This window comes from Macrotis lagotis, chromosome 8 (genome assembly GCF_037893015.1).
Source record: "Macrotis lagotis isolate mMagLag1 chromosome 8, bilby.v1.9.chrom.fasta, whole genome shotgun sequence".
Lineage (NCBI taxonomy): Eukaryota > Metazoa > Chordata > Mammalia > Peramelemorphia > Peramelidae > Macrotis > Macrotis lagotis.
In genome coordinates, this window is record NC_133665.1 from 118478946 (window position 1) to 118500057 (window position 21112).

The 21112-nt window shown below is 33.7% G+C and overlaps 1 pseudogene; it reads left to right on the forward strand.

Annotated features, from left to right (window-relative positions):
* Nucleotides 1-644: 644 nt before the first annotated feature.
* Nucleotides 645-1670, forward strand: LOC141494944 (glyceraldehyde-3-phosphate dehydrogenase pseudogene; annotated as a pseudogene).
* The last annotated feature ends 19442 nt before the right edge of the window (nt 1671-21112 follow it).

Below are 21112 nucleotides of genomic sequence, written 5' to 3' on the forward strand. Positions count from 1 at the left end.
ACTTTTTCCTAGGATCCCCTCTTTTCCATATACTGGTATATCTTGTTTTATTATGCTTCACTTTATTGTATTTCAAAGATCGTGAGAAGTTCTGTTTGCATCATTTTCCCAATGGCATGTGCTCACATTGTGACTTTGTGGAACATTTTAGTGATTCTCACAATATTTCAAATTTTTTTTTCAGTATATTACTGTATCTGTTTTAATGATCTGTGATCAGTGATCTTTGAAGTTGGTAATGTTATTGCTTTGAGGCATCTCAAACAATGCCCCTTTGAGATAGTGAAATTTTTTTCATTGATATTTTATTTTTCGAGATACATGTTATGAAAGTTTTTCAACATTCATCTACATGCCTATGCATATTTTTAAGTTACTTAATTTCCTTCCACTCTCCCTTCCTACTCCCCTCTCCTCAGCAGTGAACAGTAGGATGAAGTTTGTACTTACACATTTGTGTTAAACATGTTTATAGATTTTAGGTATGACAAATTAGGATTAAGGGAAAAAGAAAGAAATCCATGGGATAGGAAAGAAATACATAAGAGAATTTTTTTTATTAAAAAGTGAATGTAGGCTCTCAGCTCTTCTCCAAGCTCCCTGAAAGGATCCGCTGCTCTGGTCAGTCGCACTCCTGAGCCAAGATGGTGAAGGTTGGAGGCAATGGATTTGGCCGCATTGGGCGTCTGGTGACCAGGGCTGCACTCATCTCTGGCAGAGTAGATGTTGTGGCCATCAATGACCCCTGCATTGACCTCAACTACATGGTTTATATGTTTTAATGTGATTCCACCCATGGCAAGTTCAAGGGCACTGTCAAAGCTGAGAATGGAAAGGTGGTGATCAATGGAAAAGCTATTACGATCTTCCAGGAGTGGGATCCCACCAATATTGAATGGAGAGATGCTGGAGCTGAGTATGTTGTAGAGTCCACTGGTGTCTTTACCACCATGGAAAAGGCTGGGGCTCACTTGAAGGGTGGAGCCAAACTCGTCATTATCTCTGCCCCTTCTGCTGATGCCCCAATGTTCGTGGGAGTGAGCCATGAGAAATATGATAATTCCCTTAAGATTGTCAGTAATGCCTCCTGCACCACCAACTGCTTGGCCCCCTTGGCCAATGTCATTCATGACAACTTTGGCATTGTGGAAGGACTCATGACCACAGTGCATGCTATTACTGCTACCCAGAAGACTGTGGGTGGTCCCTCTGGCAAGCTGTGGCATGATGGGCATGGTGCTACCCAAAACATCATCCCTGCTTCCACTGGAGCAGCTAAGGCTGTAGGCAAGGTCATCCCTGAGCTGAATGGAAAGCTCACAGGCATGGCTTTCTGTGTTCCCACTCCCAATGTATCTGTTGTGGATCTGACCTGCCGCCTGGAGAAACCTGCCAAATATGATGACATCAAGAAAGTGGTGAAGCAAGCATCAGAGGGACCCTTGAAGGGCATCCTGGGCTACACAGAGGACCAGGTTGTATCCTGTGACTTTAACAGCGACACCCACTCTTCTACCTTTGATGCAGGTGCTGGTATTGCTCTCAATGACCACTTTTTCAAGCTTATTTCATGGTATGACAACGAGTATGGTTATAGCAACCGTGTAGTCGACCTCATGGACTTCGTGGCCTCCAAAGAATAAAATGGGAAGCCATGGATGAATCTTCATCCCCAGACAAAAAAAAAAGTTACTTTACTGGGAAGCCCACATCCCTAACATGCATTCCTCTACCAGGGATCCTGTGCCCCATTCACATCCTTGTCCCAAAGCACCCCTGTATTAGGGGGGAGAAGTCTAGAGTCCTTTATTGTGTACCATCAATAAAGTCACCATATTCAGTGAAAAAAAAAAAGTGAATGTAGGGGCAGCTAGGTGGCACAGTGGATAGAGCACCAGCCCTGGAGTCAGGTGTACCTGAGTCCAAATCCAGCCTCAGGCACTTAATAATTACCTAGCTGTGTGGCCTTGGGCAAGTCACTTAACCCCATTGCCTTGCAAAAAAAAACCCTAAAATAAAATTGAATATAGTGTTCATCAGATTCTGAAGAGTTTTTTGTTTGTTTGCTTTGTTTTGTTTCTCTTCCTCTGGGGATAGCATCGTCCATAGTCAATCTAACAGTGCTGTCCTAGCTCTCTGAACTGCTGAAAGCTTGATCAACTCACAATGCTGTTGATTTGTACATTGCTTTCTTCTTCTAAACCCTTTTTTCAGCATCAGATACTGTAAGTCATTCCATGCTTCTCTAGAGTCTGACCATTTATGGTTTCTTATACAACACTAGTATTCCATAGTATTCATGTGACATAACTTGTTCAGCTATTCCCCTATTGATGGACATCCCCTCAATTTCCAATTCTTTACCACTACAAAAAGAGCTGCTATGAATATTTTAGTCTTTTTTTAAAAATATTTTTTCTGAATATAGGCCTCATATTAGCATTTCTGGGTCAAAGGGTATGAACAGTTTAATTGCTCTTTGGGCATAGTTTCATATTGTTCTCCAGAATAGTCGGATCCATTCACAACTCCACCAGCAATACATCAATGTCCAAATCCTCCTACAACTTCTCCAACATTGATTATTCTCCCTTTTTCTTGTCTTAACCAATCTGATAAGTGTGAGGTGATAACTCATAGCTGTTTTAATTTGCATTTCTCTATTCAATAATGATTTGCAGCATTTTTTCATATGTTATTTATAGCTTTAATTCTTTGTTAGAAAACTGCTCATATCACTTGATATCAATTGGGGAGTGACTTGTAACCTTATAAATTTAATTCAATTCTCTATGCATTTTAGAAATGAGTCCTTATCAGAATCATTAGCTGTGAAAATTGTTTCCCAGTTTTCTGTTTTCCTTCTAATTTAGCAGCATTGGTTTTACTAGTGAAAAAAACTTTTAAATTAATATAGAAGAAATCATCCATTTTGCAATTTATAATTTACTCTTATTTCTTGTTTGGTCATAAATTTCTTCCCTTTCCATAGATCTGACAAGTAAAATATATATTGGTCCATCAATTGATCAGTGGGAGTCACTCTTTTTGTCTAAATCCTACCTTTTGACCTTATTTTGGTATAGATGTGAAATGTGGGTCTATGCTTAGTTTTTGCCATAGTATTTTCCACTTTTTCCAACAAATTTTGTCAAATTGTGAGTTCTTATCCCAGAAGGTAATGTCTTTGGGTTTGTCAAATAGTTTACTGTAATAATCATTTGCTACTGTTTCTTTTGAACCTATCTTAATCCACTGATCCTTTACTCTATTTCTTAACCAGTACCAAGCAGTTTTGATAATGGCTACTTTATAGTATAGTCTTAGTTCTGGTACAACTAAACCACCTTCCTTTACATTTTTTTTCATTAGTTATGTTGATATTCTTGACTTCTTGTTGCTCCAGATGAATTTTGTTACTATTTTTTCTAGCTTGGTAAAATAATTGTTTGGTAGGTTAATTGGTATGGCACCCAGAAATTTAATTTGGGTAGAACTGTCATTTAGATAATTTTAGCTTGATCTAACCATGAGCGATTGACAATTTTCCAATTGTTTAAATCTGACTTTATTTGGGTGAGAAGTGCTTTGTAGTTGTGTGCATATAGTTTCTAGGTTTGCCTTGGGAAGTAGACTGCCAAGTATTTAATGTTGTCTGCGGTTGTTTTAAATTGAATTTCTCATTCTATCTCTTGCTTTTACATGAAGTTGTTCATATATAGAAAAGCTGATGATTTATATGGGTTTATTTTATATCCTTCTACTTTGCTGAATTTTTTCATTGTTTCAAGGAGTTTTTAAGATTTTTTTTCCTCAGTTTTCCTAGGTATACCATCATATCATCTTCAAGTAGTGAAAGCTTTGCTTCCTCATTGCCAATTCTGTTTCCTTCAATATTTTTTTTCTTCTCTTATTGCTAAAGTTAACATTTCTAATACCATGTTGAATAATAATAATGGTGATAATGGACATCCTTGCTTCACTCTGATGCTATTGGAAATGCTCCTATCTTATCCTCATTATATATAATATTTATTGATGGTTTTATTTTGGTACTACTTATTATTTTAAGGAAAAACTCCATTTATTCCTAAACTTTCTAGTGGTTTTTAATAGGAATCATGTATTTTATCAAAGGCTTTTTAACATCTATTGAAATAATGATATAGTTTCTGTTGTTTTTGCTATTGATAAGTTCAATTATGTCGAGTGTTTTCCTAATATTGAACCATCCCTGCCTACCTAATATATACGCTACCTCATCATACTATATTATCTTAATAATAATTTGCTGTAATCTTTTTTCTTTTTGTAAGGCAATGAGGTTAAGTGACTTGCCCAAGGTCACACAGCTACATAATTATTAAATGTCTGAAGCTGAATTTGAAATCAGGTCCTCCTGACTCCAGGGCCAGTGCTCTATCCACTGTGCCACCTAACTGCCCCCATGGTGTAATCTTTTTGCTAAAATTTTATTTAACATTTTTGCATCAATACTCATTAGGGAGATTGGTGTATAATTTTCTTTGTCTCTTTGGGTTCTTCCTGGTTTAGGAATAAGGATCATATTGGTGTCACAAAAGGAATTTGGCAGAATACCTTCTTTTCCTATTTTTAAATAAGTTATATAGTATAGAAATTAATTATTCCTTTAATGTGTGGTAGAATTCCACTTGTAAATCCCTCTGGACCTGGAGACTTTTAATTAGGGACTTTATTAATGATTTCTTCAATTTCTTTTTCAGAAATGGAGTTATTTAAGTATTTTATTTCCTTTTATGTAAATCTAGGAAGTTTGTATTTTTGTAAATATTCACCAATTTCTCTCAGCTTATCAAATTTATTGGCATACATTTTGGAAAAAAAGCTGTAAATTATCTCTTTAATTTCCTCTTCATTGGTGGTTAGTTAACCCTTTTCATTTTTGATACCGGTAATTTGGTTATCTTCCTTTTTTAAAATAGATGAACCAAATGTTCATCTATTTTATTGGGTTTTTTCATAAAACCAACTCTTAGTTTTATTTATTAGATCAAGAGTTTTCTTCTTTTAAAATTTATTAATCTCTCCCTTGATTTTTCAGAATATCTAATTTTATATTTAATTGGGGATCTATAATTTGTTCTTTTTCTAGCTTTTCTAGTTGCATAGCCAAATCATTGATCTCCTCTTTCTCTATTTTATTCATATAAGTATTTAAAGATATAAAATGTCCCCTCAAAAATGTCTTGACTACATCCCATAAATTTTGGTATGATGTCTCATTGTTTATCTTTTCTTGGATATAATTATTGATTATTTCTATGATTTGCTGTTTGATCCGTTCATTATTTAAAATTAAGTTATGTATTTTCCAATTAGTCTTTGGTTTATCTTTCCATGACTTTGTTGCATGTAATTTTTATTGCATCGTGGTCTGAAAAGCATTAGAGTATATGGTGAACTTAATGGATAAATGTTCTGTTTGTTCTGGCTGCTCCACTAACCAGTTGTCTCTCTCGCCTCTTGGGTCTCCCTATTCCCTGAGACACAACACTACTGATATTAAGCCAATTAATAACTATATAATGGTCACTGGGTTTTCAAGTGAAAGGAGAAGTTAATGAGTAAAACTTCATTGTTATCTTAATTTAAGAAATTGGCACAGCCATCTCAACATTCAGCAATCTCTACCCTGATCAGTCAGAGACCATCAGTGACTTGCTGAGGCAAGGTCCTGCACCAGCAAAAGAATATTCCTCCTTGAAGGTTCATGTGTTAGAATTTTTAAGCAATAAAGTATTTTAAATTAAAGTATGTACACTGATATTGCTAGTTTAATAGACTATAGAATAGTATAAACACAAATTTTATTTGTACTGGAAAATGAAAAAAATTCATGTGAATATGCAATATTTGCTTTACTGTGGTGATCTGAAATTTAATCTGTAAAACTCCAAGGTGTGTCTTGATGAACTTATAAGCTTATGTGGACTCACTATCTTTATTTTATACTTATATGTATTTATTTTATACTTACGTATTTATTTTATACTTATATGTATTTATTTATTTTATATTTATGTATATACACATGTCTGTTTACATATATGTATATAATATACCTAAACACATATAAAATATATAGGACCCATGATATTTCTCCTGAGTTTTCATCTTGCATCATCAGTCACTTTTTGAATATTCCAACATGATGTCCAATAGGTATCACAAACTCACCATTTCCAAAACGGAAACAAATGTCTTCTCCTCTCCCCATAGGACCCATTCAATTGGATATTGTTGAAATTAAGTGATTACTTGCAGATCACTTTGCTGGAAGTTGGCATATATCTTTATATATGTGTTTAGATATATATTTAAATATATATGTGTGTTTATGTGTGTATAATATATACATATATATGAATATATGGATACTTTAAAATTTCTTCATAATTTTGGCTAACCAGAAAATCCATAGGAAAGGGGCTTCCAAGAATTTAGTTTATAAAAAAAATTCATATTTGGTGAGCTAAAGTAGCAAGTTGGCGTTTAATGTTGCAAAATAGTTGAGCTATCATTTCTCACTTTAGCAATGAAAGCACAAAAAGAATTTGAAAGGGAAAATGTGATGAAATAGAAGATATTATATTTTAGATGGCCAAAATATTTTCTCTAACAAATCCTTATTCATTATTTTCCTTTCCTGAATAGGCTTTTATGTTTATCAAATAGATCATAATGCTAGTACTGAAGCCTACTGCACTGATGATATGTATCAATATAAAAAAATTATTGACTAAACTAGTTCTTGGCTAATGAATGTAAGGTTGGTGAAATTCAAATGCACAATTACTTAACAGAAATTTTAAACTACTTGTATTTCTTGAATGATTCTAATGATTTAAAGACAGCTAACAAACTAATTTAAAACCTATGATACCCTTCTCAGAAAATTAGAGTAATTTTTCTATATATAGATTTATGTGGTTAGAACATTAATATAATAGAACTCAAGTTAATGATTATTAATAATTTCATATCTACATATTTATGTGGGTATTTGCATGAATAAATTTACATAAGAGTAATTACAAATATCAAACATTAATTATGCACTTAATGTGTTCATAGAATCTGGAAAATATAACAAATTTAGAGGCAACAGCTTTGGATCTCAAAAAGATTCCATGATGTGGGTAACTGAGATACTATCATATATAGCTATAGCACAATGTTATATAGTAAATGCATTTAAGAGTTATAAAACAAAGTGATATTTAAGATCTAAGATAGGTCACCTTCTCTGACATACACACTTTAATTCTTTAATGGATTCATCTCAGTTCAAATTATGCATGAACAGCAATATTACTCAAAATCTTGAGGGGTTCTACGTTCTCAACAAATTTGGAGTTTTCTCTAATAATGAAAATCATATGTATGTGTGCCCTTCCTTTGACTCTTGCCTATATTCTCCCAATAATTCATCACAAAGAGGTCTTTTCAACTTGCTAGAGACCCACCTCACTTTTCCCTGACATCACCATGGTAGTAATGGAGTACTCCAGGGTCTACCTGTCCTCCCTTCCTTTTGTCCCTTGACCTATCTTTTCTTCCTATCATACAACTTCTGGATAATTTCCTTTACTATTATTCTTTGACCCAAAATCCACTTCTCTGCAACTTTACCCGATTGTATATTTCAACTTCTTTTCTTTGGCAATAGTGGAACATCTAGTTTTTATTCCAAATTATAACACTTCAGATGTTTCAAGACAGCTGTCAAAATGACTCCCTAATTCTTATCTTGTTTAGTTTAAATATTCATATTTAAACAAAGCACATCTGTTGTCATCTCAAGGTCATCCCTATAAAGTCCTTTGGCAGCTAAGTTCTTCACAACTGACCTCTTCCTTCCTTTCCAGTCTTCTAATTGCTTTTCTCTGTGATTTTGTTTTCCTGGCATACTTCCTAATCCTCATTCATAGGTTTCATTGACTTCCTTCACAACATAACCTAAATCTCACCTTACTGAAGAAGTCATTCCAGAACTCCAGTGTCAATTGTACTTAATTGCTTAATTGTACTTAATAAATGTTTGTTTGACTGACTGTGTAAATGATTTTTTGAACTCCATCATAACTCAATATTCATCCCTAGTCAATTTGATCTTAATATTGCCCAACATTCCACTTTACTCAAAACTTTTTTAGGATCCTGATCCAATGATCTGATATACCAAATCTTTCTCCTAGAGTTTCATATTCTGAAAATGAGATAATTTTATCCCTATTGTGTGTATACCCTCAATCAATGCAGATTGCTGCATTGATTGTGCTGCATCATTTATGTATATCCTTCCACAAATTTCTTATGGAATGCATATGCTCAATGTGCTAGAGGTCTTTCTCTGGTTATTCTAATATTGCATAACTATTATCAAAATACTTAGATTAGCTTAAAAATAGATCTACCAAAAATTGTAATGAGTGTGAGAACTAACTGGATTTCTGGAATTTGTGCTTGAGAGGGAAAAAAGTTCACTCTGCACTTTGAAAGATTTAGAGTTTCTTGATCTAGAGGGCTGTTAGTTTTTCTTTTCAAATGGACCCTGTAGGAGGGCAGAATGAAAGGAGGGAATTGGGATTGCTCTGATGAGCAATAGTAGTAGCGGTGGAGTTGCCGTCCTTATCCCCTGATGAAGACTGAGATGAACTGTAGAGAAGAGGCAGATGATGATGGGAAAATGAACAATCATACAGAGAGAGAGAGAGAGAGAGAGAGGAGAGATAAACTGTAGGAAAAAAAGGAGAAAATTACCAAGAACCTCCAGATTCCTGTAAGCATCTTGGACCAAGGACCTGACACTAGTTAATGTATTTGTCTCTTCAAGGATTGAGAGAATTTCTGAAAAGCTTATTCTTTTACCAGTTTCCCTATTATTTGCCTAATGATAGATCCTTTTTTTTTGCTTCATTTGTCTAAATTATTGCTTTTGTCCAGATTTTTCTGTCTTGGAAGCTAATGTTACATGCCTCATACTTAGCTCATGATAAGAAAATACAAATAGAGGAAACCAGAGTATAACTGAAATTGCATGAAAATTGTTTTACGATAGTAAAATCTACCTCAATCAGTGTATTAGGAATTTTCCCAACTGGAAACTCTGAGCTATTACTTAACTTAGCTATTATTTAACATTTACTTTTCATTTAATACAAATTTAATGAACCTCAAGGTTTGCATATTTCCAAAATTAAATCAATTAGGATAAGGAGTGATGTTTATTCAAGATCCAACCTTCCATGTGAAAGAAAAGTTCAGCAGGAAGGGGACTATAATAGATCACACTCTTAACTGATCCCATTGGAAAATATAGGGCTTGAGAGCTTCCTGTTTCTCCCTTTTCCAAAAGGAAATAGAGGGAATAGGAAAGAAAGAATCCAAGGCAGTTAGCATTGCTTTCCACAGTGACACCTTTTGGTTACAAAGCAACCAGTAAATAAAGGCTGCTATATTAGCATAAAACATTTCACATAATATGTATCAATAAAGTTTTGTCAATGAATAGATAGTGTGAATAAGTGATTATAGTTCTTCTCTTGCAGAGGCATTATTAACCAATCTTGCTAGTCAATCATTAAACATTTATTGAGTATTTACTTTGTATCAGACACTATGTTAAGAATACTTAAGTGAAGAAAGATGTGAAGAAAGGCCAAGGACAGTCCCAGTGTCTAGGAGCTAACAATCTAATAGGGGACACAATATGAAAACAACTATGTAGAAATAAGATATAGACAGTACACATTGAAAGTAATGAACAGAGGGAAGGCTTCCAGTAAGAGTGGATTTTATCTGGAACCTGAAAAATGTCAGAGAAGCCAGGAGGAGCAGATGAGAAAGGAGAGCATTCCAAACAGCGGGGACAGCCAACAGAAATACCCAGAATTGGAAGTATTGGAGTGTTTTATTCAAGGCAAGTCAGCCAATGTCACTTTATCAAATAATCCATGAAGGGAGGGACTGCATATGGTATAAGTAGTCCAAGGAGAAAAAGAGAAGGAAGGAGGGTCTGAACCAAGGTTTAGGCCTTTGTCAATAGATTGGATATATGGGGCAATAGATTGGATATGGGGGGGGGGGTTGGGGAGTGAAGGTGATAAGTCAAATATTTAATCTAGCTTGCTAGAATGAGTGCTCAGAAAGAAGATAGTGTCAACAATAACAGTGAAGCAGGGCGGCTAGGTGGCACAGTGGATAGAACTACGATCTTGGAGTCAGGAGTACCTGGGTCCAAATCCAACCTCAGACATTTAATAATTACCTAGCCGTGTGGCCTTGGGCAAGCCACTTAACCCCATTGCCTTGAGAAAAAAAAATCAAAAAAAAAATAAATAACAGTGAAGTTATAAAGAAAGGAAGATTTGATAAGACAGATAATGAGATCAATTTTGGACATAATGGTTTTGAGATATCTATAGGACTCACAGTTTGAGCTGTCCAATAGGCAATTATCAGTGTAAGACCGGAAATCAGCAGAGAAGTCAGGGACATATAAGCCATCTTGAGAATTACCTGCAAAAAAAAAAAAAAAAGATGATAATTGAGTCCATGTGAGCTTATGTGTTCATTAAGTGAAATTGTATGGAGACAAGAGGTCCCAGGACACAGTCTTGTGAGATACCTACAACATAAAATACAAACCCAGGAATCTAATGATGATGAAAATGAGACTTTTCTCCAATTTTTTAAAGAAAGGGAAATTATTTAGAAGAGAGCTTGTTCTGCAAAATTTTTGCTATCTACTCAAAGACCCATAGGAATTCAAATATCTGTGAAAAGGCTTTGTTGCAATAGGTTTAGACTACTATGAACACAGTTCAACTCAATATATTCTAACAGTGTGAAATATTTCTATTATCTGTTTTTCACTTTTAAATGGTATGCTTTTGACTTTACCTGGTGAAGTTCCCCCTCACTGCAACTGAATTTTGTACTTCCTCATGTGACTTGTATATAACTTTAAATACAAACGTGTTGCTTCCAAGCAGATCCCTGTGCTGTTTATTTGATAGCTTCCTGCGTACTTTCATGGTAATTGTCGCTTTGTATGACATTATTCTGTCTCCCATCACCAAGGATTTTGGGATTAAGCCAGACTTTCTAAAGACATATTAGAGTAGTTTTTATGCACTCTTTTCTGATGTTACAATATACACAAATTTCAACCATTTTTTTGTGTTTGGGACTAAATACTGCAGCTGGACTAAGCAAAAGCTAGACCCTTCATAAAAAGGATAGAGATGCTCATTATATAAATTGTTGGTGCTAAACAAAAAAATCAGAATATAAATACTCAAGCTCCAAAAGAGAAAGATGGTAGTCTTTTCTTAAAGGTTTATGTATTTGTTGACAGGACATGATCCAAACATACCATCCATATTTTCCTGCTATAATTTTTCTCTTTGATACCACTGATCACTTAGACTCCAAAATTATCTAAGGCACTTCCATACTTAAAACCCTTCAGTGATTCTTTTCAGCATTTAGAATAGAATACACTAATCAGCCTAGCATTTGAGGCCCACTGCCATCTGGCTCAAACCCACCTTTCCAGTCTTACTCCATGAATTCTACTTCACATTCTCTACATACCAGTCAAGCTGTACAGTGAGCTATTCTCCTTATTTATATTTCTAAAGACCATCCTTCTGAATTTGCACACTCTGACCTCCATGGCAGGAAATTTGCCCCCCCCAACTTTATTCAAAAATACTCATATTATTTTCTTCAAATCTCATATAGGATATCTTCTCAGACTTTGTTGTTGTGCTTGCTCTCTCTCACCTCAATTTTGTTTGTATTTATTTATATAAGTAGATGACAGATAGACTGATAGATTGATGTATAATCACAAGAAGAATAAAAGCAAAGATTGTTTATGGTTTTGTTTGCTTGGGTTTTTTCCTATTCCCAGAACCAAAAACAATGTCTGGAATATAGACACAATGATGGTTGAGTGCATTGAGTTAAACTAAAGATAATTTGTCTCTACTTAAAGGTCCATTTCAGGATTATCAAAGGTAAAAAAAGGACTGGATTTCCTTTTGATATTTATGTGATTCAAAAAGCCACAAAAAAGAGGAAGAAGGCAGATGGATGAGAATTGTAGTTGCTTGAAATTTTCATAAAAATCTTTTTTTATATATCCTATATATTGCTAAAGCTCAGTCTACCTGGCCAAGTATATATCAAGATTCTTAAATGTCACACAATATCACATTTAAATTTGTGACAAAATACCTAAATTAGAGTCTTGAGGTGGAACAGGAGTGTTTTAAATTGCATTCACCATCTTCATTTGACAACTTCATTTCTGTCAGACACATTATTTCCTACCTCATTCCCCATGCCCCTAAGATTCAAACCTTTAAGTGAGCTTTAACAAATTCCTCTCCTCTTCCATTATTCAACTACAACTTATCTATTCTCTTTTTCCCAGTTTCTAAAACTCATTTCTTCTTTTTCAATTCAATGGCCAACCCCCTAGTACAAGCCTTAGCTATTGCAAAACAATATAGCTACTATAGTATTTTCATTTTCCTGTGTACAATATTTTTCCCCTCCAATTTCTGAGGTCAATATCTTCCATATCTGAATCTTTCTCCCTTGCTAGCTAATAGATAACATTTAAACTCCACACCTAGCAATGAAAGGCCTTAGGAAGTCCTTTCCTAGCCCTACATTACTCATCTAATTTTATTTTCCACAGCTCCTCAACATAAACCATCTTTATTGTCCAATTGTATCATTGAACAAACTAGGTACATTCCCACATGGCTAAATGATTTTTACTTATAACTTTCTTCAAATTAGAATTGATGGTGACAATTTTAACATTTATACAGTGCCTATTGTTATATCATGCTCTGTTCTGAGCACTTTACAAATATTATCTCATTAGACCCCCCCAAAATTAATCCAAGCTCACAATGCCAATAAGGCATAGACTACTCAAGTCAACGATGATTTCTCCCTTTCCAAATTCTTTTTTTTTATCATTTTTATTCAGCTCCTTCATCTTTCTATATCTATAGTACTGGGAGGAGCAGGAGTAGCCCAGTCCACTTGGCAATTAGAAAAGTTGGTAATATTCTTTTTGGACAGAAAAAAATGATGGGGAATTTCAAGAATACCCAGAGAGAGAGAGAGAGAGAGAGAGAGAGAGAGAGAGAGAGAGAGAGAGAGAGAGAGAATGAAATGGTGTTTGGAGTAAAGAGTTGGAATGTTTTCCAATTTAAACTTTCCATGCACTTAGGCTTCTATTATTCTGTTTAGCAAAGTTCCAAATGACCTGACTGGGAACACTAATCAATCACTCAGTAAAGTTTCTGTGCAAAATGTAGTCAATATGCTAGAAGACAAGAAAGTAATACATGAAAAAGGCTCTTTTCTAAAAGACAGTAAATATAAAATTGTTTTTTTTAAAAACCAATATATGTAATTTAGATAAACACATTTTTTCATTCGATACAAATGTTTGTCTTTAGCTAGGGAAAAAATTAATTAGGCAAATAAAAATAAAAATTAAATTTCTACCTACCTCTCCAGTAAAAGAGCTTTTAAAAATCTCCTGCTTTTTTCACCATATATTTGCAAGTATAAGAATTTTTAACTTAATCTTATTTTAAACTAATATTCACAAATAAACGTCACACAAGAATTTAAGAATGTTTAGTTTTGAGCAAAGGAACTGCTGATGTTTGTTCAAATAAAAAATCAAACAAACATAATTCTTTTATATAAATATATTATGTTAAATATCTTCCAAGTTGTAACTTATTTTGTTTGTGTTATTAATATTTGACAAAATTTGTAAAGTAAACAAATGTTATATCAAGTCTTATAGTAATAGTAAGTGTGAGGAATCTTACTAGATAATTTCTTGTAATCTTAGAGAAAGTTCCACATAAAAATGTTCAGTTCTTTTAACATTAATTTTATTTTATATTTAGAGTTTTCATAATTTTGTTGAATAAAAAATATATTTTATAAGTAAATAATATAAATTTTCATTTGAATCTTTTGGAAACAAAGTTTTTATTTTAGTGACTATAAACACTTAATGAATAAATATAAAAGAATATTATGAATAATATATTAACTTTTACTGATTATTTACAAAGGTTGTTTCTGGTTTTGTGTGTCTAAAACACACACACACTGGAAACGCATCTTCCACAATATAATCATAAAGTCATCAAATAACCTTTGCTTAAATGCATTCAATAAGATGAAACCTATTACCTCCCAATTCTAATTTTGGATAACTCTGCTAGGCCTTTTTTTCCTGACATAAAACCTAAATTTGGCTTTTTTAAACTTCTTAAACTTCTTTCCATTATTTCTTGTTCTGTACACTTAATGGGACAAGTCTAACTATATTTAAAAGACTCATGTCATGAGTTAAGTCTTCCAATGTCCAGGGCAAAAAGATTCTCAGTTTCTTACATAGTCAACATTCTTATTTGACAAGCTATAGAGATTCTTCATTACATTATCCAGATGACCAATGTCTTTGCTAAAATAGTGAAATCCAAAACGGAAAGCAATATCATAAATGTAGTCTGACCAAAACAGACCACAGTGAGGCAGTCCCCAGTATTGGACCTTTCATCAGTTTCCTTTTGAGCATTTCTCATTTGAACTATGTAAATTGCACTACCTAATTAAGTTTGGTCTGCATTATGCCTTAATTATTACATGAATATAAATATTTTCTCAATTAAGTTAAATAAATTAAATCTTATAAGTAAATATTTTTATAATATTTATATATATAATATAATATGAATAAATATTTTATAAATAAATATTTTTCCTAATTAAGCTAAATAAAATAAAATTAAAGATAAAATCAAGTCTCCAGCTTATTTTTGCATCTTCTTCAGTGGTAACACAGTGTGAGGACCAATGAAAGTGTTCAAAAAGTTGATTTCACCAATTGCTTTTATGCTATTTTTATGGTTTGGTGTTTATTTTTCATTTCTCATAACTCTGATAGAAAAGTTAAATGTGACACCCAGAAACCATAAGTATAGGAAATATATCATTTTTCTTTAGGACTTACATGAAAAGACCATTTTTGAAGCAAAAGGAAGATTAATCAAGATGAACTTTGAACTTCGTAAAATATAAAATTATCAAAAGAAATGCAAGAACCGTTTAGAAAGCAATGAGATTAGACAGAAAATCAAAACTAACATACTCTAAACAACATGATAGAAGGATTAGAAGATAATTCCAGGAAAAGATGAAAACCTTGATCAAATTTTATTACTTTTATAAGCATCCAGTTCCTTTTGGGATTATATCAGAGAGGGAAGAATGAGAGAGCCACATACTGTCAATTATTCTCAACTCTTTCAAAGGATATTATTTCTTCTAGGCAATGACAGGTTGTGTAGGAGGGAGAGTACATGCCAACCATGGGGCTGCTGGGGTGAAACATGAAGGGCACTTTCATCTGAAAGGGACATCCTCTGCAATTGCAATGTCTAGGTACATCAGATTTTTGCAGGCAAAATTTTCAGAACTGACTTACTTAAGATATGATTTTGCAGACTGAAAATATATTTCCAAATATTCACTGTGTAAGGTTAAAATTATATTCAGAACACAATTCAAAATAAGATTACAGTTATTATAAGATAATATTATAAGATAAAATATACCTGTAGGTTATTACATCTAATCCCAGGAAATATTTGTGGCATAGGATGGAAAACTAACCAAAACACATATGGCTTCTTAAAGCAAAATACACAATTTTACAGTTGATTACTAATAGGTTTTGTTTTCATTATTATTGTTGCTGTTGTTCTACGTTATTTCCATTTGATAGAAACTCTGAAGTGAAGGAAGCAGCAGAGGTCACATAAGTCCAAATTTCTTTTAAAAAATGAAGAGTGGAAAAGCCTGGAAGTTTGTGGGGGAAAAGCATTGGGTTTATTAATTACATGACCTATGATACAATATTTTTCCTGTAGTTGCTCCTTTTGTGATCACTGGAAACTCCCTTACTATGAATTGTCCTGGACACAAAGACTAGAAATTCTGGATAGTTGAATTGATCATCTGTATAGGAGCATGGAGAAATGTTCCAGAGAAGATTATCCACATGTGTGAGAATCAAAGATAAGTATAAAATTATGACAAATTTAAAAATAAAAGCTAAAAAGTAAAGTCTATTAAATCATTCAAAATAAGGAAAACAGAATCAGAACTATAATAGGCAAACTGAATGGAATATGATGATAATCATAGTGACAAGATCTGAAAAATTAGAGAAAAATAGTTCAAAAGAGAACTTACTATCGCTCTTTCCACAACAATTCTTTCAAACCTCATCTCTCTTCAAACCTCCCCATTTCTCCACTACTGAACAGAGAACCTTACCTCATATTTTACAGAAAAAAAATAATACAATTTATCATGGGCTTCGTCTTCTCCCCTTTTCCTTATGTCATATCACCCTTATGCTTTTTGCCACTTTCTCCTCCTTCACCTCCTGTTTCATAAGATTACATGGTCTTATTCCTTTTCAGAGCTAACCACTCTATTTCGTCAAGCAAACAATTCTTTCTCATCCCCTCCAATAGATTGCCCTCTCGGTCATCGCCCTTTTTCACTTATTTTCAACCTCTCTTTTTTATGTGCCATCTCTCCACCATCCTAAAAAATAAGCCTCACTTGGTCGTTCCATAAACTCTATCATCAGTAACTATAGCATGCCCTTGGTAGCTAAACTCTTCTAAAAGGGCATCTACAACAGATGTTTCTACTTCCCTTGCTCTATCTCTCTTCTTTACCCTTTAAAATCCAGCTTTCTACTTAATTATTCTCTGCAGTTACTAATGATGTCTTGACAAATCCAGTGGCCTTTTCTTCTTTTCTCCTCTAAAACAGAGGTTCTTTATTATTTATTGTTTCCGAAATTACAAGTAAAATCAATTTTAGCATTCTTTTTTTTCAAATTTTAAGTTCCAAATTCTCTCTCACTCCCCTCCCCTTATTGAGAAAGCAGGTAATTTGACAAAGGTTATATATGTGTAGTCATGAAAGGCACATTTCCAGGTAGGTCATGCTTTGAAAGAAAACAGGGACACAAAAAAAAAATCCAAGAAAATGAAGAATGGTATCTGCATTCAGATTCCATCAGTTCTTTCTCTGGAGACAGATTGCATAACATAAGTCAGAATTTTCTTGTATTGTAATTTACAGAATTTACAGAAGATCATCTTACTTAATGTTGTTATTCCTGTTGACAATGCTGTCTAGGTTCTGCTTATTTCACTTTGCAAAAGTTCATGTTTTTCTTTTCTGACCCAATTAAATGCAAAGTTCGTTTTCAACATTCATTCTTTTGCGAGTTTTTGAATTGTACATTCTTATTCCTCCTTCCCTACCCTCCTTCATGTGGTAGTGAACAATCTGATATAGGTTGTACAAGTAAATCATGTTTAATGCATTTAGAAATATGATAGAAATAATCATTGGAACTAGGGGCAGAAAAGATCAAAAAGTTTTAATTTCTCTCTATCTTTTCTTCCCCCATGTGTACTTTTCTTCCTCCTTTACCTATATGTCTCCTCATCATTGTTTTGCTGCTTGCTTCATGCTATTCTTTTTCCTTTTCCTTCCTAATTTCCTATCAAATAGGATAAATTCTTGAACTCAATTGAGAATGTATATCATTCTCTCTTTGAGCCCATTCTGTTGAAAGTAAGATTTACTCAGCTTTTTCACTCTTCCTTCTTTCCCTCTAATATAATAGGTCATTTGTGCCTCTCCATATAGGGCTAATTATCCTCTAATGCCTTTACCTTCTTCTCCAAGCATAATTCTTTTTTTATGTATTAATTGTTTTATAACCGTCGTGAATCCCTACCCTCTGTCAAAGTATATTCATTTCAACTATCCTAATAGAAGTATAATTCTTAAGAATCATAATCATTATCACCCTGTGTTCATGTATAGTCCCTTCAACTTTTCCAATAGAAATATAACCCTCATGAGCTAAAGTTCCATTATTTCATGATCAATATATACCCATACCTTGTGTCTGAGTATCCTCTCTCCAACTGTACCCAATAGAAATGCTATTTAGCTATGAACTAAAGTAAATCATCATAACGTGATCAATTTAGACCCACATATTCTGTCTAATTATGTTCCTTTCAACTGTCCTAAGAGAAATACAATTCTCAAGAGTCACAGGCATTGTCTTCACATTATCTTATTGACTAACATTTTTTTCTTAGTTTTATTGAATAGTGTTTTTTTCCCTTTCATCTCGAGTCTCATATTTAAAGATCAACCTTTCTATTTAGTTCAGGGCTTTTGAATAAATTAAATCCTCTATTTCACTGATCTTTTCCCCTGAAATTATATGCTGAATTTTTCAGAGTAATTAATTATTTTTTTTTATTTTGGTTTTTGCAAGACCATGGGCTTAAGTGATTTCCCTAAAGTCACACAGCCAGGAAATTATTAAATAGCTGAGTTGGGATTTGAACTCAGAGTCCCCTTGACTCCAGGGTCAATCTATCTACTGGCTACCTAGATGCCCTAGGGCAATTGTTGCTTGATTATAAGCTAATAAATCTCCTTTAGCCTCTGGAATTTTATGTTTCAGGCCCTAGGATCCTTTAGTATTGAAGCTGATAAATCCTATGTAATCCTGACTCTCTGGTATTTAAATTGCTTCTTTTGGACAGTTCACAGTATTTTCTCCTTTAGCTGAGAATCCTGGAATTTGACTAAAATATTTCTTGGAGTTTTTTATTTTGTGCTTTTTTTTTCTGGTTATGGTTGATGTATACTTCCAGAACTATTTTATTTTCTTGTTCTTGAATATTAGGGTAGTTTTTCATGATAATTTCCTATATGATATTTTCTAGGCTCTTTTTTCTGATCATGGTTTTCAGATAGATCAATAATTTGAAAATCATCTCTCCTATATCTATTTTCCAGCTTGGCCATTTTTTCCTGAGGCATTTACATTTTCTTCTTATTTTTTTTTTAACCTTCTGGTTTTCCTTGCTAGAATCTTGGAGTCTCATAGAGTCATTAGTTCCTACTTGTCCAATTCTGATTGTTAGGGTTTTGTTTTCTTCAGTTAGCTGTTGTGTTGCCTTTTCTAGGTTAATTTTATTTTTAGAGGAGTTGATTTCTTTTTTCATTTGACCAATTTTGCATTTAAGTCATTTTTTTCTTTAGTAATGTTTTTAAAAATTTCCTTCATGAATCTCATTTATTTTCTCCTTTTTTTCTTTCTCTCTTATTTGTTTTTTTAAAACCTTTTTGATCTCTTCCAAGAGGTTTTTTGGATTTGAGAGCATTCCAAAGACCCCTCTGAAGTTTCAAATATAGGAATTTTGTTTTTGCTTTCCTCTTCTGAGATGGCATTTTTATCGTCCCTATTAGAAAAGTAGTTTTTTATGATTTGTACTTTTTTGCTTTGTTGCTCTTTTTAATATTGAGCTCTGCTCCTAGAAAAAGGGGGCACAATCTCAGGCTTTTTGTACTAGGTCTAGGGGTCTGACCCCTAGATTAACACTTGCCTATTATGGTTTAGAAACTAGTAGTTTGTTTCCCACATTAGGGTAGTCCAACTAAGGCCTGCCTGCTATACCCTGTTCCTTGGGGATCAAACTATGTCTTTAGAGCTGGGTTTAGACCTTCCCTGCTGGCCTGCCGGACCATTGACTTGCTGAGCCTGGACCTGAGCTGTTCTATGGCTAAGAGCCTCCTGCTATCTTTCTGTCTCTCCTTCCAATGCTGGGCTATACTCCTCTTCTACCCACTTGAAACATATCTTTACTGAAGATCCTTCATTATATCTTGAATGATTCTTTCTATCATATTTTTAAATGCATTAATCTGTCATTTGTTGTCGTTTTGTAGTTTCTGTCACTTTATGGTCTGTATAGAGGTCTCATGTAAAATTGTTTCAGAAAAAGCTCTCTCAAGATGCTGGCACCATCTTGGCTCCAGCCCCCCAGAAGTCCCAATAGTCTTATCCAGTCTCATTTTCTTTGATCTCTCTGCAGTCTTTGACACTACTGATCAATGATTCCTTGACATTCTTTTCTTGTAGGGTTTTGTGAAACAAATCTTTCTTTTCTGAATCTCTTCCAAATCATCTGATTACTCCTTTCATTCTTTTGCTGGATTTTCCTCCTCCTAACTGTAGGTGTCCCTTGGGATTTTGTCTTGGGATCTTTTATTCTCACCTCTATACTACTTCACTTGTCTTGGAAATTTTTTCCTCTCCTCTATAGTATTTCACTCTGATTTAATCAGCTCCCATAGATTTAAGAAATATCTCTATCCCGATGAATCTCATATCATATATCTATCTTTCTCCCCTATATCTCTGTTGACCCCAAAACTTGCATTTTCTACTCCCTTTCAGACACATCAAATTGAATTTCCATTAGAAATCTTAAACTCTATGAACAAGACCCTCCATTCACTGGTTTTGAGCATTTTCTTGGTTGGCCTCATGACTGGTATATATTCCCTCCTCCACTTTAATTGCTGATTTTTTAAAATCATAATTAAATGTTGGTCTGTAAAAAAAAGCAATAAAATGGTTCATACCCTTTGATGCACCAATTCCATTTCTAGGTCTATATCCAAAAGAAATTATAGAAAAAGGGAAAAGTCCTCCATGTTCCAAAATATTCATAACTTCTTTTTTGTAGTGGCAAAGAATTGGAAACTTAGAGGAATCAATTAGGGAATGTTAAACAAGTTGTTGTACATGAATATTATGGAATATTATTGTTCTATAAGAAACCATAAATGGTCAGACTCTAGAGAAGTATAGGATGACTTCACGGGATCTGATGCTGAGCAAAGGGAGCAGAACCAAGAGAAAAATGTACACATCAACAACAACATTGTGAGATGAACAACCTTGATGGGAGCAGCTCCTCTCAGCAGTCTGTTGAGCTAGAACAACTGTATTAGATAAGCTATAGACTATGTTATCCCCATCCAGAGGAAGAAAAACAAAACAAACCAATAACAAAAAAACCAACCTTTCAGAATCTGA